At 40.1% G+C, this 17,179-nt stretch overlaps 2 long non-coding RNA genes across 2 annotated transcripts; both read left to right on the top strand.

Annotated features, from left to right (window-relative positions):
• The first annotated feature begins 4,365 nt into the window (after positions 1 to 4,365).
• LOC146649719 (uncharacterized) lies at positions 4,366 to 7,513 on the top strand. Its single transcript, XR_014908283.1, has 2 exons — positions 4,366 to 5,092; positions 5,715 to 7,513. It is a non-coding gene; the product is annotated as an uncharacterized LOC146649719 (long non-coding RNA).
• Positions 7,514 to 13,131: 5,618 nt separating this feature from the next.
• On the top strand, positions 13,132 to 16,791 carry LOC146649718 (uncharacterized). Its single transcript, XR_014908249.1, has 2 exons — positions 13,132 to 13,858; positions 14,481 to 16,791. It is a non-coding gene; the product is annotated as an uncharacterized LOC146649718 (long non-coding RNA).
• The last annotated feature ends 388 nt before the right edge of the window (positions 16,792 to 17,179 follow it).

The following is a 17,179-nucleotide window of genomic DNA, read 5'->3' as shown; positions in this document are numbered from 1 at the left end:
TCAAATACAGAAATAAATAACATGTTGCTGAAGACTTTGTAATAAGAGCTGGTAGGCTGCCTAACATCGGCATTCAGCAGCTTGCTTCCACGCTGTTGTTGTGCATCTTTCTGGATAAATTAGCAGGAGACAGCTTCTGAGCTTTGCTGGATAAGCAAAGGATGCTTGGCAGGGCTGTGAAGGTTTGTGCAAACGGTTAACAAATCCGTGGTAGGAGAAGCTGAAAGAGACACCTGTGATGCACCGGGATGTTGCTTTGAATCCAGAACATCTTAAAGCTCAGTCATGTTATTTCAATCCGTGGTTGGAAGCAGATAAATCTGTGAGGAGAGCTCAGAATATTTTATGGAAAATTCTGGATTGATCCAAGAAAACCTTAGAATGTGGGGCACGTTTGGTATGTGATATATTTTATACTTTAACATAGCGCTCTGTGCACATGCTCACTCTGCACCACTACAGAGCTTAGATTCTATCTGATTACATGCCTCCCGGAAGGCTTAATGGATTAGTCGACCACAGGAAATTATGCCTTTTTTTTGTTTGTTTTTTCATGTCATCTTGCAAGTAATTCATCCAGCAAATAAGCAACAATATTCAGGTACACGATGCATTCAAAGTAGCTTCAATGTGATGCTTCTTTTGCTGAAAGGTGTACGAAACCGAGATTAATAGGTTAGGGAAGCATGACGAAGGTAGCTCTCCTCACCTGGCTGGAACACAGTTGTGATGAAAACATAATCCGTTCTGGTTTTTCGTTTAAAACACGCTGGAAGTGATACATTGTTGCGTGTGGTTTGGGGGTTTTTTGTTTGTTTTTTGCCTCATAGTGAACCTATATACCATTTTTTCCATTTGGCACCAAATACAGAAAAAGGAAACCATCACCCTCAGTCTGAGTGGGTCATTTATCAGCAGAAGTTGGCTAATTCCCAAGCTGAAGAAGCACTCGCAAACCAAACATCTCTTCTGAGAGAAGCCTGGCCTACATCCAGGTAGCAGTACCATTGCTAAAAGTCAACTTTGTTTAGGAAGGTTCCTGAATGAGTGAAGACACCCTAAAGTATCTGCATGTCAGTCATAATCAAAGCTGGTCAAACCGTCAAACCAGCTTTAATGAAACGCACTTGAATTCTTTGTTTATTCCATCTGCAATACCATCTGGAAATTGGTCATCTTAATGACAATGGCCTCATTTTTCAGCATGACAACAATCCCAAAGACACAGCAAATGTAGGAAAAGCATAGCTAGATAGAATAGAATAGAATGCCATTATTTAGAAAAACACAATGTTTCAGTAACGACCGGACCTAAACATTACTGGAGCAGTGTGTTGTGCCTCCACGTATTTTTATACACGTTTCAGTAAATTACTGCATAAATTTTCCGTTTTTCTAGCAAAATGTGAAAAGGAAAGGAGGGATTGATGAACACTTTTTCACACTGTTATGTCTTTATGAAAGCAGGCTTTGCTCGTTTAGAGCTGCCTGGGTCAAGTCGCCTAAGCATCGCAATTTGGATTAAAGTCACTCAGATGCTCACCCTCACCCATTTCCCCTGCTTCCTCCTTTTTATGTGCTTTTTAAAAAATAGATGAGGCTAAGAAAATACCAGAAAAATACACTTCCCATAAAAATTCTCAGATAGCTGAAGAAGAACCACGTAGACAGGTTGGTGTTGTGTATGAGGCCCCAGGTTGAAAGTCTACAATGTAAAGATTTACTACATGAAATGAAACTAGTCATGCACATAGCTACTGATACTGACCAATCGTCCCACTCAGCCTCATAATAGATACACCTATGGTATCAATTTCAAAATTCTACATCATCTTGTTCTAAAGTTATCACATTTACAAGATTTTCAGACAACTTGACCTCTGACCCCTGACCTTGAGCCAGAGTTCACTAAGATCTGATTCTTTGCAAACACATTCATAAGGCTCGCAGAATGACTGTCCAACAGGGGGGAAGAACTTGGACTGCAAATGGATTCTTGTGATTCTCCTAAATTCTGCACTCACTGACATATTGCACCTAGTTGAATTCTACAATACATACATACATACTCATATGCAGTACAGGGGCCCCACAGGGAACTGTGCTGGCATGCACCCTGGATCCAGTGCGGGTGGTGGGAGACAGAAGGACTCTGGCCAAAATAACTTCTCTGATGGACAGAGTCTCCCACCCCATGCATGTAAATGTTGCTGGACTGCAGAGCTCCTTCAGTGACAGACTGCTGCATCCTAGATGCTTGAAGGAGCGTTTCCGCAGGTCCTTCCTCTCTACAGCTGTCAGACTGCACAATCAAAACTGCTCCCAACAAACATAGAGGTTTACATCAGTGCTGTGACAACTTCTGCTGTTATAACTTGCACATTACTTCTCTCAGTCTATATATACACTAACTTATTGGAAGTTACTTGTCTACTTTTTAATGCACAGGTACAATACACAACCTGCACTTTTCAAAATATTCTAAATATTCTAAATATGTAAACATCTTTCAGTATCTTGCTCTGTTTGCACACTACAACCTGGGTTTGTATGTAAAATATGTAAACATTGTCTTTCTGTTCTGTGTGTATTTTTGTTTCTTTTTGCCGCTTATACATCAAATTTCCCCTTGTGGGACATTTAAAGCATTATTCTATTCTATTTGTACGTATTGGATGTTCAAAGGACAGAAAAATATTCAAGTTTTTTGTCAGATTCAGTCGCTTATGTCACACACATGGAAGAGAGCTGGCCACCTCATTTTGAAGTTTCAGACTAACTCCTACCTCCTGAGAGCAAAGCTGGGTTCTGAAAGAGATCAGATCCTACAAATTTAAATCAATCTTGTATGTGTGGTAGGAGGGAGGGGTGGTTAAGTCAGCCTCTTCCTACTTCCTAGTAGCTCAGAACTCCATAGTGTCTATACAAACATGCTGTAGTAAGCAACTACCTCGCACCCCGAATTCAGCTCGAATACATTAAAAATGAAAAAACCAAAAATGCTAATGACCAGAATGCACACACTCAACTTGTTACATATTTGACAACATAGAAAAACAAGACAACAGTCTGAATGTTTTTATTTGATATTATTGTTTTATTTGATATATATGATATTTTGTATATGATATATATCTTAAATAAAGCGCCAAATCACAAGTTTCTTCCCTGTTTGTACTGTAAGGTAAAAACAATACAGTACTACAGAGAAACCCAACAATCAAATGATCCCCCTTTGAGCAAGCACAAGGCAACAGTGGGGAAGAAAAACTCCCTTCTGACAGGAAGAAACTTCCAACGGAACCAGGCTCAGAAAGGGGCAGCCATCCGCTGCGACTGGTTGGGGGCGATGGAAATGGATTTGGTGCTAAAATTCTGCTTCAAGATTTTAAAAGAAGCAAGGCAGCAGGAAAAAGGCAAAAATGTCATGTAATCATTGCTGCCCTTTAAAGCAGCACGTAAAGGGTTTTAAAAAAGCTTTTAACACTGCTGAAAAAAACCTGGAAATTTTGGACTTTTCTGGAGGACTGGGGAGCCCGAATTTCAAATGACTTATCACAGCCTTGTCAAAAGATGAATCATTTGACATCGCAGCATTTAAGACATTGTCTGAGGAGCCAAACTCCTTGATGAGGGATTTGGCCATTTTCTTAATGAACTGATTCTTGTCATTTATCAGATTTATGGCGGACTCTGTGCTGCTGAGTTCAGGCTGTATCAACTCTGTCAGATGGTTGATGAGAGTGTGTATTTCTCTTGAAGTACTTGTGGCCTTAGCCACAGATTGCATGGTCTTAGACTTACATTTTACAAGAAGTGTCTTAAAGAGCAAAAAGGAGAGGTCAGTGGACATTTCCTTAAAATCAGAAGATGACCTTGACACAACACCCATCTCTAATACTTCAAAGGAATCTTTAAGAGAGCCTGAAATGCTCGCAGAGCATTTTTCTGGAGAAACGCTCTTAGGTTCTGCCATTGGAGGTGAGTCGATGGATACCAGAGACCATTTTTCTGGAGAAACGCTCTTAGGTTCTGCCATTGGAAGTGAGTCGATGGATACCAGAGACCATTTTTCTGGAGAAACGCTCTTAGGTTCTGCCATTGGAAGTGAGTCGATGGATACCAGAGACCATTTTTCTGGAAAAACGCTCTTAGGTTCTGCCATTGGAGGTGAGTCGATGGATGCCAGAGACCATTTTTCTGGAGAAACGCTCTTAGGTTCTGCCATTGGAGGTGAGTCGATGGATACCAGAGAGCATTTTTCTGGAAAAACGCTCTTAGGTTCTGCCATTGGAGGTGAGTCGATGGATACCAGAGACCATTTTTCTGGAGAAACGCTCTTAGGTTCTGCCATTGGAGGTGAGTCGATGGATGCCAGAGAGTATTTTTCTTTGTTCTTTGTTGAATCCATTTCACCAAATATCTCATGGATGACGTCAACTACAGCCTGTTCTACAGGGTTTAGAGCTCGGACACTTTCTGTTTCAGCAGTTATTTCACCTTCTTTTGCTACACCTGATCCTTCTGGAAGCTCAATTTCTTCCCCCTCCTGATCTGAATTTTCATCCATTGCAGTCACAAATGTTATTTTCTTGGTTTGTGTTAAAAGCGTGAGACGTTTCCTGAGAGAGCGCCGACTGTTCAACATGTGCCAACAAATGAGCATGTCTAAATGTCTGAGGGATATTTATAGCCTCTTGCCTATGTGACGTTGCAGCACATCATAGCCAATCGAATTTCCTTTCAGTGACGTCACGAGCTACGCATGCGCAGACGCCTCACATATATATAAGGTTGACGTCACGCCGCAATGCATTGTGGGGTCTACGAATCAAAACAAACACACTGTGTTGGAAGACGATTACAAGATGCTTAAAAGCAGCTCAAAAGAGAATGGACTGTATAGAGACCGATTTCGTTCAGAGGGGAAGCAGCGGTACTTGCAGAAAATAGCGTGCATTGGAAATGTGGAGCCGTATGAAATACGGCCGTGGAGTAGAAACCCTGAAGACCAACTGCTATTGACGTAGCCTGACATATTTTCGTACCTTATCTGTGGAATCAGCGCGTACAAGTCGTCATTCAAACAAAGGTAAGTCAGCTCGAGTACTGCGAGTGAAATGCGTTTGATTTCCCTGCAAACATTCACATTAGTGCAGCATAAATTCATTCATGAGGGGAAATTACAGTGAGAACATGTGGAGGCTGTTAGGTGGATAACATAGTGAGTTCAGTGCATTGATGTGACATTGTCCTGAAGGATTTAGTTATTCTTTATGGTTAAAGAAATTGCAATGATTTATTCATATTTATTATAAATCATTCTAATTATACATCTTGCTTCCATATTTGTATCTTGTGTCATTAAAAATACATTTTATTTTAATTTTATACATTGATTAATGACCTGCAGAATCTCCTTATCATATTAAGGGATTCATAATTGTCACTTTATGCTTTCTCCATCTCTAAAGTGATTACATTACACATTACATACTTTAAGTTCATTTTCTGCAGGCAGGTTTCTGACAGAGAACAGGCAGGTTTAGAATATAACATGCAGCGATGGACACATAAAGAAATGAAAAATTACATGTATGTGCTAACTTTCTAAACACTTTGTTACATTTATGATGAAGTAGATAAAACACATTTATGTCGGCCTTGGCTCATAGTTCTTGTCTTTAAATGAACTTTGTCTGTGTGTGTTTCAGGTCCTGCACTCAAAGACTGAATGAACCAGCATTGCAGCCATGGGTCACTGTGAGCATCACAGGGAATGTTGAAGCCGCCCACTGCACCTGTAAGGCCGGAGTCGCGGAGACCTGCACCCATGCGACTGCTCTTCTGTTTAATGTAGAAGCAACAGTGTTGATCTGTGGCACAAGGACTGTTACAGATGAACCTGCATACTGGGTTTTGCTGGGTAATGTGACCAAGATACAGTCAGTGGTTGGCCATAACATAGACTTCTCCTCTTCAGCTGCCCAAAAAAGGCTCTTGATCAAAACATAAACAGACCATCCGTATTGAAAGGTAAAAGGAGCCGTCCTCAAAAAAGAAAAATCCCAGCTGCTTTTATAGTTTACAAATGACAAAATGTTTCCATAAAATCATGAGTGTTTACATGATATCACCCACTACTAACATTACTTTATTTACTGTATCTTTTGAAAAAATACCGCTATTTATACAGCAAAAGACTTAAGAATATTTAACAGGAGCAGGTTTCATTTTTCCCTGGTTTTACTACCACACTGTTCACCAAACCTTCACCATCTTATCCAGAAGGGTCACCTCTTCACCCTCACATGGAAGAAGTAATCTGATTGGCATGGTGGTGTGTTTGAAGCAGGTCCCTTGTGTAGCGCTGCGACCCAGTCACGATGTTTCATCCATTTCATTGGCTGGTTTGCTGCAATAATGCCAAATAATTAGCAACTCTATAGATAGAAGGTAGTTCTGCAAAATCACTCAGTAGGATGTTTGTTCTAATTTGCTATGAGCTCAGAGCGCATCGAAAATAAAACTAATAGGCTATAAAGAGTGATATGAACATATTTAGAACTTACTGGAATGAAAATGTCTGGAGCACCAACAGATATTTGGAGATGGAAGAGAACTGGATATCAGCTCGTCTCACAGCTGCTATCCAGGCTAGACGCCTTCGTTTGGTAACATCGATACACGAGCTGCCTCATGTTGCTTCCAGGTTGGGAAAGAATGAAAAGACAAACCCTTTTCAAGCTTATTCTCTTGCCGGTCGTGCGATCGAACATTGCAGCCGACCACACAGCAAGAACGAACCATGGCTGTCGTGTGTGCCTTCGCTCCTTTTTCGCTTGTGCTTTGTTTAGACCCCCAAAATCCTTTCCACGCCCACCCCCGTGACATCACGCTCCAAAGCCCTATAAAAGCCCATAACAGGCACTCACAGGCTGTATCCAAATTCAGGGTGTAATTCTTAAACACTTAAAGCTGAAATTCTGCATTGCACATCTTAATTAATCAAACCAAATTACTTATGGACCTGTGTACATGTGCACACATAGTCTGATGGGTGAGTGAAGTTGAACTCATACCAAAGTGACACTATACCTCGTGCTGAGCATGATCCAGGATAAGTGATTTATTTGTCTCCATAAATTTGTGTTTGTTGTGGAAAAACTGAATCTAGACGTTTAGAATTCATGGCGCTGCAGTGCAGTTCTCAGTTATGAACACAGAGGGGCAGTGATGTCATTTCTTTCATCAGTGGCTGATCTGTTCAGAGCAAGAGCCCCAAAAAGTGAGATTTTTTATATCTTACTCTCCAGATATGTACCGTAGAGATCAATTAACTCGATATGCTTGTGAATGTTCTTTTTAAAGAAATATGACCAATGGTAGAATTAGCAAACAGTGCTACACGGGTTACCGTGTGTCTTGATTTCCATTTAAATTTTTTTAAGCAGGTTTTGTTAAAACATGTTTAGGACCATGCTTTCTTTAGTTTTTGTCCATTACTAATAGTTTGTTTTTGCATTACTTCAGGCCAGTCTTGTTTTTAATTAATTTCAACTGGGCGGCTCAACATATAGACAGCTGATTTTTGAGGGCTAATATATACTTTTTTTTAAAAAAAATTATGGCTTTAAGTTATCTTGATTGTTATGTAACCATTGATAACACATTTTTTAAATTGCTGTGACATAGTTATCACATCTCGAGCACATGGAGTCCGAGGTGCTTTTAAACTACTTTCAGTACAAGGTTGCTTAACTTCATTATGTCTTACTTCTCTCAACAATGTCACATCCACTGGCATACAGTCATCCGGCGCGCGCACACGCACGCAACAAATGTGAGTCGCATTTTTACCCACCTACTTTTCATACTCTGATGTAGATGCAAGTACTTTCAAACAGTACTAAAATGTTCTTTACGTCCCCTCAGTCATCTTTGGGTTTTGTTTTAGTTGTGAAACAACTAATTGCAGTCCATTCTGATACTTTGCTTAATAAAAAGAGGTCGGATGAAAATGAACCTTTAAATTTGTTTGTGGTTTTTTAAAATCAGCTCAATAAAAAAAGGTGGGGGGGTGATATCAGGTGTTTTTATATATATATTAGGATGCAGTGCATGGAGAAACACTGTAAATGAGTTTCCAGTGTTGCGAAAGCTTCCAAACCACCACAATTCCTGGATAATGGAATTTCTTGTGCACTCCAAAGGGGCCACGGGTTTTACTTCTAGGACTTTAATGAATATTTTTGTTTAGCAATCAGCAGTAAAAGGAAAATGCACAGGCTTCTGTCACGTAACGGTCACATATTGTTGTCTTTATTGTATACAGCGTATATTAGCAAAAAGCCAATTGAGAGCAATGGCAAACCCTGAAAATGTAAACTGTCATTTTAATTCTGGAGTCACTTCAATGCTCTCTCAAGTGCATCTATAAACAATTAAATGCAACATGCAGTGTCGGCACCTTTACTGTGCTCTGCATATGCTCAGCCCTCAGTGACCCTAAAAACTTCCACTTTGGAGTAATCCCACTTACAGCTGATCATGGAATATCTAGGAAGTGAAGCAGTCGGTGAAACCAAATGATCAACTGATTGTTTAAATGATATTTATTTCACAATTAGCATACTTGACTAATTTCAGCCTCTTACTTTTAAAGATTTTCTGGCCCTTATGAGCCATTACATTTTTTATTACTGGAAAGACGGGTGGTGGTGTATGTGTCCTGACATTTTAGAAACTGTTTAGTCAAGACTGACTCAGGAAGAATGGAAGTAGTTTATTGCGTCCCTGCTCTAATCAAAGCCAACAAGAAAATGAACATCAAATACAGAAATAAATAACATGTTGCTGAAGACTTTGTAATAAGAGCTGGTAGGCTGCCTAACATCGGCATTCAGCAGCTTGCTTCCACGCTGTTGTTGTGCATCTTTCTGGATAAATTAGCAGGAGACAGCTTCTGAGCTTTGCTGGATAAGCAAAGGATGCTTGGCAGGGCTGTGAAGGTTTGTGCAAACGGTTAACAAATCCGTGGTAGGAGAAGCTGAAAGAGACACCTGTGATGCACCGGGATGTTGCTTTGAATCCAGAACATCTTAAAGCTCAGTCATGTTATTTCAATCCGTGGTTGGAAGCAGATAAATCTGTGAGGAGAGCTCAGAATATTTTATGGAAAATTCTGGATTGATCCAAGAAAACCTTAGAATGTGGGGCACGTTTGGTATGTGATATATTTTATACTTTAACATAGCGCTCTGTGCACATGCTCACTCTGCACCACTACAGAGCTTAGATTCTATCTGATTACATGCCTCCCGGAAGGCTTAATGGATTAGTCGACCACAGGAAATTATGCCTTTTTTTTGTTTGTTTTTTCATGTCATCTTGCAAGTAATTCATCCAGCAAATAAGCAACAATATTCAGGTACACGATGCATTCAAAGTAGCTTCAATGTGATGCTTCTTTTGCTGAAAGGTGTACGAAACCGAGATTAATAGGTTAGGGAAGCATGACGAAGGTAGCTCTCCTCACCTGGCTGGAACACAGTTGTGATGAAAACATAATCCGTTCTGGTTTTTCGTTTAAAACACGCTGGAAGTGATACATTGTTGCGTGTGGTTTGGGGGTTTTTTGTTTGTTTTTTGCCTCATAGTGAACCTATATACCATTTTTTCCATTTGGCACCAAATACAGAAAAAGGAAACCATCACCCTCAGTCTGAGTGGGTCATTTATCAGCAGAAGTTGGCTAATTCCCAAGCTGAAGAAGCACTCGCAAACCAAACATCTCTTCTGAGAGAAGCCTGGCCTACATCCAGGTAGCAGTACCATTGCTAAAAGTCAACTTTGTTTAGGAAGGTTCCTGAATGAGTGAAGACACCCTAAAGTATCTGCATGTCAGTCATAATCAAAGCTGGTCAAACCGTCAAACCAGCTTTAATGAAACGCACTTGAATTCTTTGTTTATTCCATCTGCAATACCATCTGGAAATTGGTCATCTTAATGACAATGGCCTCATTTTTCAGCATGACAACAATCCCAAAGACACAGCAAATGTAGGAAAAGCATAGCTAGATAGAATAGAATAGAATGCCATTATTTAGAAAAACACAATGTTTCAGTAACGACCGGACCTAAACATTACTGGAGCAGTGTGTTGTGCCTCCACGTATTTTTATACACGTTTCAGTAAATTACTGCATAAATTTTCCGTTTTTCTAGCAAAATGTGAAAAGGAAAGGAGGGATTGATGAACACTTTTTCACACTGTTATGTCTTTATGAAAGCAGGCTTTGCTCGTTTAGAGCTGCCTGGGTCAAGTCGCCTAAGCATCGCAATTTGGATTAAAGTCACTCAGATGCTCACCCTCACCCATTTCCCCTGCTTCCTCCTTTTTATGTGCTTTTTAAAAAATAGATGAGGCTAAGAAAATACCAGAAAAATACACTTCCCATAAAAATTCTCAGATAGCTGAAGAAGAACCACGTAGACAGGTTGGTGTTGTGTATGAGGCCCCAGGTTGAAAGTCTACAATGTAAAGATTTACTACATGAAATGAAACTAGTCATGCACATAGCTACTGATACTGACCAATCGTCCCACTCAGCCTCATAATAGATACACCTATGGTATCAATTTCAAAATTCTACATCATCTTGTTCTAAAGTTATCACATTTACAAGATTTTCAGACAACTTGACCTCTGACCCCTGACCTTGAGCCAGAGTTCACTAAGATCTGATTCTTTGCAAACACATTCATAAGGCTCGCAGAATGACTGTCCAACAGGGGGGAAGAACTTGGACTGCAAATGGATTCTTGTGATTCTCCTAAATTCTGCACTCACTGACATATTGCACCTAGTTGAATTCTACAATACATACATACATACTCATATGCAGTACAGGGGCCCCACAGGGAACTGTGCTGGCATGCACCCTGGATCCAGTGCGGGTGGTGGGAGACAGAAGGACTCTGGCCAAAATAACTTCTCTGATGGACAGAGTCTCCCACCCCATGCATGTAAATGTTGCTGGACTGCAGAGCTCCTTCAGTGACAGACTGCTGCATCCTAGATGCTTGAAGGAGCGTTTCCGCAGGTCCTTCCTCTCTACAGCTGTCAGACTGCACAATCAAAACTGCTCCCAACAAACATAGAGGTTTACATCAGTGCTGTGACAACTTCTGCTGTTATAACTTGCACATTACTTCTCTCAGTCTATATATACACTAACTTATTGGAAGTTACTTGTCTACTTTTTAATGCACAGGTACAATACACAACCTGCACTTTTCAAAATATTCTAAATATTCTAAATATGTAAACATCTTTCAGTATCTTGCTCTGTTTGCACACTACAACCTGGGTTTGTATGTAAAATATGTAAACATTGTCTTTCTGTTCTGTGTGTATTTTTGTTTCTTTTTGCCGCTTATACATCAAATTTCCCCTTGTGGGACATTTAAAGCATTATTCTATTCTATTTGTACGTATTGGATGTTCAAAGGACAGAAAAATATTCAAGTTTTTTGTCAGATTCAGTCGCTTATGTCACACACATGGAAGAGAGCTGGCCACCTCATTTTGAAGTTTCAGACTAACTCCTACCTCCTGAGAGCAAAGCTGGGTTCTGAAAGAGATCAGATCCTACAAATTTAAATCAATCTTGTATGTGTGGTAGGAGGGAGGGGTGGTTAAGTCAGCCTCTTCCTACTTCCTAGTAGCTCAGAACTCCATAGTGTCTATACAAACATGCTGTAGTAAGCAACTACCTCGCACCCCGAATTCAGCTCGAATACATTAAAAATGAAAAAACCAAAAATGCTAATGACCAGAATGCACACACTCAACTTGTTACATATTTGACAACATAGAAAAACAAGACAACAGTCTGAATGTTTTTATTTGATATTATTGTTTTATTTGATATATATGATATTTTGTATATGATATATATCTTAAATAAAGCGCCAAATCACAAGTTTCTTCCCTGTTTGTACTGTAAGGTAAAAACAATACAGTACTACAGAGAAACCCAACAATCAAATGATCCCCCTTTGAGCAAGCACAAGGCAACAGTGGGGAAGAAAAACTCCCTTCTGACAGGAAGAAACTTCCAACGGAACCAGGCTCAGAAAGGGGCAGCCATCCGCTGCGACTGGTTGGGGGCGATGGAAATGGATTTGGTGCTAAAATTCTGCTTCAAGATTTTAAAAGAAGCAAGGCAGCAGGAAAAAGGCAAAAATGTCATGTAATCATTGCTGCCCTTTAAAGCAGCACGTAAAGGGTTTTAAAAAAGCTTTTAACACTGCTGAAAAAAACCTGGAAATTTTGGACTTTTCTGGAGGACTGGGGAGCCCGAATTTCAAATGACTTATCACAGCCTTGTCAAAAGATGAATCATTTGACATCGCAGCATTTAAGACATTGTCTGAGGAGCCAAACTCCTTGATGAGGGATTTGGCCATTTTCTTAATGAACTGATTCTTGTCATTTATCAGATTTATGGCGGACTCTGTGCTGCTGAGTTCAGGCTGTATCAACTCTGTCAGATGGTTGATGAGAGTGTGTATTTCTCTTGAAGTACTTGTGGCCTTAGCCACAGATTGCATGGTCTTAGACTTACATTTTACAAGAAGTGTCTTAAAGAGCAAAAAGGAGAGGTCAGTGGACATTTCCTTAAAATCAGAAGATGACCTTGACACAACACCCATCTCTAATACTTCAAAGGAATCTTTAAGAGAGCCTGAAATGCTCGCAGAGCATTTTTCTGGAGAAACGCTCTTAGGTTCTGCCATTGGAGGTGAGTCGATGGATACCAGAGACCATTTTTCTGGAGAAACGCTCTTAGGTTCTGCCATTGGAAGTGAGTCGATGGATACCAGAGACCATTTTTCTGGAGAAACGCTCTTAGGTTCTGCCATTGGAAGTGAGTCGATGGATACCAGAGACCATTTTTCTGGAAAAACGCTCTTAGGTTCTGCCATTGGAGGTGAGTCGATGGATGCCAGAGACCATTTTTCTGGAGAAACGCTCTTAGGTTCTGCCATTGGAGGTGAGTCGATGGATACCAGAGAGCATTTTTCTGGAAAAACGCTCTTAGGTTCTGCCATTGGAGGTGAGTCGATGGATGCCAGAGAGTATTTTTCTTTGTTCTTTGTTGAATCCATTTCACCAAATATCTCATGGATGACGTCAACTACAGCCTGTTCTACAGGGTTTAGAGCTCGGACACTTTCTGTTTCAGCAGTTATTTCACCTTCTTTTGCTACACCTGATCCTTCTGGAAGCTCAATTTCTTCCCCCTCCTGATCTGAATTTTCATCCATTGCAGTCACAAATGTTATTTTCTTGGTTTGTGTTAAAAGCGTGAGACGTTTCCTGAGAGAGCGCCGACTGTTCAACATGTGCCAACAAATGAGCATGTCTAAATGTCTGAGGGATATTTATAGCCTCTTGCCTATGTGACGTTGCAGCACATCATAGCCAATCGAATTTCCTTTCAGTGACGTCACGAGCTACGCATGCGCAGACGCCTCACATATATATAAGGTTGACGTCACGCCGCAATGCATTGTGGGGTCTACGAATCAAAACAAACACACTGTGTTGGAAGACGATTACAAGATGCTTAAAAGCAGCTCAAAAGAGAATGGACTGTATAGAGACCGATTTCGTTCAGAGGGGAAGCAGCGGTACTTGCAGAAAATAGCGTGCATTGGAAATGTGGAGCCGTATGAAATACGGCCGTGGAGTAGAAACCCTGAAGACCAACTGCTATTGACGTAGCCTGACATATTTTCGTACCTTATCTGTGGAATCAGCGCGTACAAGTCGTCATTCAAACAAAGGTAAGTCAGCTCGAGTACTGCGAGTGAAATGCGTTTGATTTCCCTGCAAACATTCACATTAGTGCAGCATAAATTCATTCATGAGGGGAAATTACAGTGAGAACATGTGGAGGCTGTTAGGTGGATAACATAGTGAGTTCAGTGCATTGATGTGACATTGTCCTGAAGGATTTAGTTATTCTTTATGGTTAAAGAAATTGCAATGATTTATTCATATTTATTATAAATCATTCTAATTATACATCTTGCTTCCATATTTGTATCTTGTGTCATTAAAAATACATTTTATTTTAATTTTATACATTGATTAATGACCTGCAGAATCTCCTTATCATATTAAGGGATTCATAATTGTCACTTTATGCTTTCTCCATCTCTAAAGTGATTACATTACACATTACATACTTTAAGTTCATTTTCTGCAGGCAGGTTTCTGACAGAGAACAGGCAGGTTTAGAATATAACATGCAGCGATGGACACATAAAGAAATGAAAAATTACATGTATGTGCTAACTTTCTAAACACTTTGTTACATTTATGATGAAGTAGATAAAACACATTTATGTCGGCCTTGGCTCATAGTTCTTGTCTTTAAATGAACTTTGTCTGTGTGTGTTTCAGGTCCTGCACTCAAAGACTGAATGAACCAGCATTGCAGCCATGGGTCACTGTGAGCATCACAGGGAATGTTGAAGCCGCCCACTGCACCTGTAAGGCCGGAGTCGCGGAGACCTGCACCCATGCGACTGCTCTTCTGTTTAATGTAGAAGCAACAGTGTTGATCTGTGGCACAAGGACTGTTACAGATGAACCTGCATACTGGGTTTTGCTGGGTAATGTGACCAAGATACAGTCAGTGGTTGGCCATAACATAGACTTCTCCTCTTCAGCTGCCCAAAAAAGGCTCTTGATCAAAACATAAACAGACCATCCGTATTGAAAGGTAAAAGGAGCCGTCCTCCAAAAAGAAAAATCCCAGCTGCTTTTATAGTTTACAAATGACAAAATGTTTCCATAAAATCATGAGTGTTTACATGATATCACCCACTACTAACATTACTTTATTTACTGTATCTTTTGAAAAAATACCGCTATTTATACAGCAAAAGACTTAAGAATATTTAACAGGAGCAGGTTTCATTTTTCCCTGGTTTTACTACCACACTGTTCACCAAACCTTCACCATCTTATCCAGAAGGATCACCTCTTCACCCTCACATGGAAGAAGTAATCTGATTGGCATGGTGGTGTGTTTGAAGCAGGTCCCTTGTGTAGCGCTGCGACCCAGTCACGATGTTTCATCCATTTCATTGGCTGGTTTGCTGCAATAATGCCAAATAATTAGCAACTCTATAGATAGAAGGTAGTTCTGCAAAATCACTCAGTAGGATGTTTGTTCTAATTTGCTATGAGCTCAGAGCGCATCGAAAATAAAACTAATAGGCTATAAAGAGTGATATGAACATATTTAGAACTTACTGGAATGAAAATGTCTGGAGCACCAACAGATATTTGGAGATGGAAGAGAACTGGATATCAGCTCGTCTCACAGCTGCTATCCAGGCTAGACGCCTTCGTTTGGTAACATCGATACACGAGCTGCCTCATGTTGCTTCCAGGTTGGGAAAGAATGAAAAGACAAACCCTTTTCAAGCTTATTCTCTTGCCGGTCGTGCGATCGAACATTGCAGCCGACCACACAGCAAGAACGAACCATGGCTGTCGTGTGTGCCTTCGCTCCTTTTTCGCTTGTGCTTTGTTTAGACCCCCAAAATCCTTTCCACGCCCACCCCCGTGACATCACGCTCCAAAGCCCTATAAAAGCCCATAACAGGCACTCACAGGCTGTATCCAAATTCAGGGTGTAATTCTTAAACACTTAAAGCTGAAATTCTGCATTGCACATCTTAATTAATCAAACCAAATTACTTATGGACCTGTGTACATGTGCACACATAGTCTGATGGGTGAGTGAAGTTGAACTCATACCAAAGTGACACTATACCTCGTGCTGAGCATGATCCAGGATAAGTGATTTATTTGTCTCCATAAATTTGTGTTTGTTGTGGAAAAACTGAATCTAGACGTTTAGAATTCATGGCGCTGCAGTGCAGTTCTCAGTTATGAACACAGAGGGGCAGTGATGTCATTTCTTTCATCAGTGGCTGATCTGTTCAGAGCAAGAGCCCCAAAAAGTGAGATTTTTTATATCTTACTCTCCAGATATGTACCGTAGAGATCAATTAACTCGATATGCTTGTGAATGTTCTTTTTAAAGAAATATGACCAATGGTAGAATTAGCAAACAGTGCTACACGGGTTACCGTGTGTCTTGATTTCCATTTAAATTTTTTTAAGCAGGTTTTGTTAAAACATGTTTAGGACCATGCTTTCTTTAGTTTTTGTCCATTACTAATAGTTTGTTTTTGCATTACTTCAGGCCAGTCTTGTTTTTAATTAATTTCAACTGGGCGGCTCAACATATAGACAGCTGATTTTTGAGGGCTAATATATACTTTTTTTTAAAAAAAATTATGGCTTTAAGTTATCTTGATTGTTATGTAACCATTGATAACACATTTTTTAAATTGCTGTGACATAGTTATCACATCTCGAGCACATGGAGTCCGAGGTGCTTTTAAACTACTTTCAGTACAAGGTTGCTTAACTTCATTATGTCTTACTTCTCTCAACAATGTCACATCCACTGGCATACAGTCATCCGGCGCGCGCACACGCACGCAACAAATGTGAGTCGCATTTTTACCCACCTACTTTTCATACTCTGATGTAGATGCAAGTACTTTCAAACACTACTAAAATGTTCTTTACATCCCCTCAGTCATCTTTGGGTTTTGTTTTAGTTGTGAAACAACTAATTGCAGTCCATTCTGATACTTTGCTTAATAAAAAGAGGTCGGATGAAAATGAACCTTTAAATTTGTTTGTGGTTTTTTAAAATCAGCTCAATAAAAAAAGGTGGGGGGGTGATATCAGGTGTTTTTATATATATATTAGGATGCAGTGCATGGAGAAACACTGTAAATGAGTTTCCAGTGTTGCGAAAGCTTCCAAACCACCACAATTCCTGGATAATGGAATTTCTTGTGCACTCCAAAGGGGCCACGGGTTTTACTTCTAGGACTTTAATGAATATTTTTGTTTAGCAATCAGCAGTAAAAGGAAAATGCACAGGCTTCTGTCACGTAACGGTCACATATTGTTGTCTTTATTGTATACAGCGTATATTAGCAAAAAGCCAATTGAGAGCAATGGCAAACCCTGAAAATGTAAACTGTCATTTTAATTCTGGAGTCACT

The sequence above is a fragment of the Rhamphochromis longiceps genome, linkage group LG17 (assembly GCF_057381845.1).
Source record: "Rhamphochromis longiceps isolate RC_006_pf linkage group LG17, R_longiceps_female_GT1.1, whole genome shotgun sequence".
NCBI classification, from domain to species: Eukaryota; Metazoa; Chordata; class Actinopteri; order Cichliformes; family Cichlidae; genus Rhamphochromis; species Rhamphochromis longiceps.
This window is presented reverse-complemented; position numbering and strand designations above follow the sequence as displayed.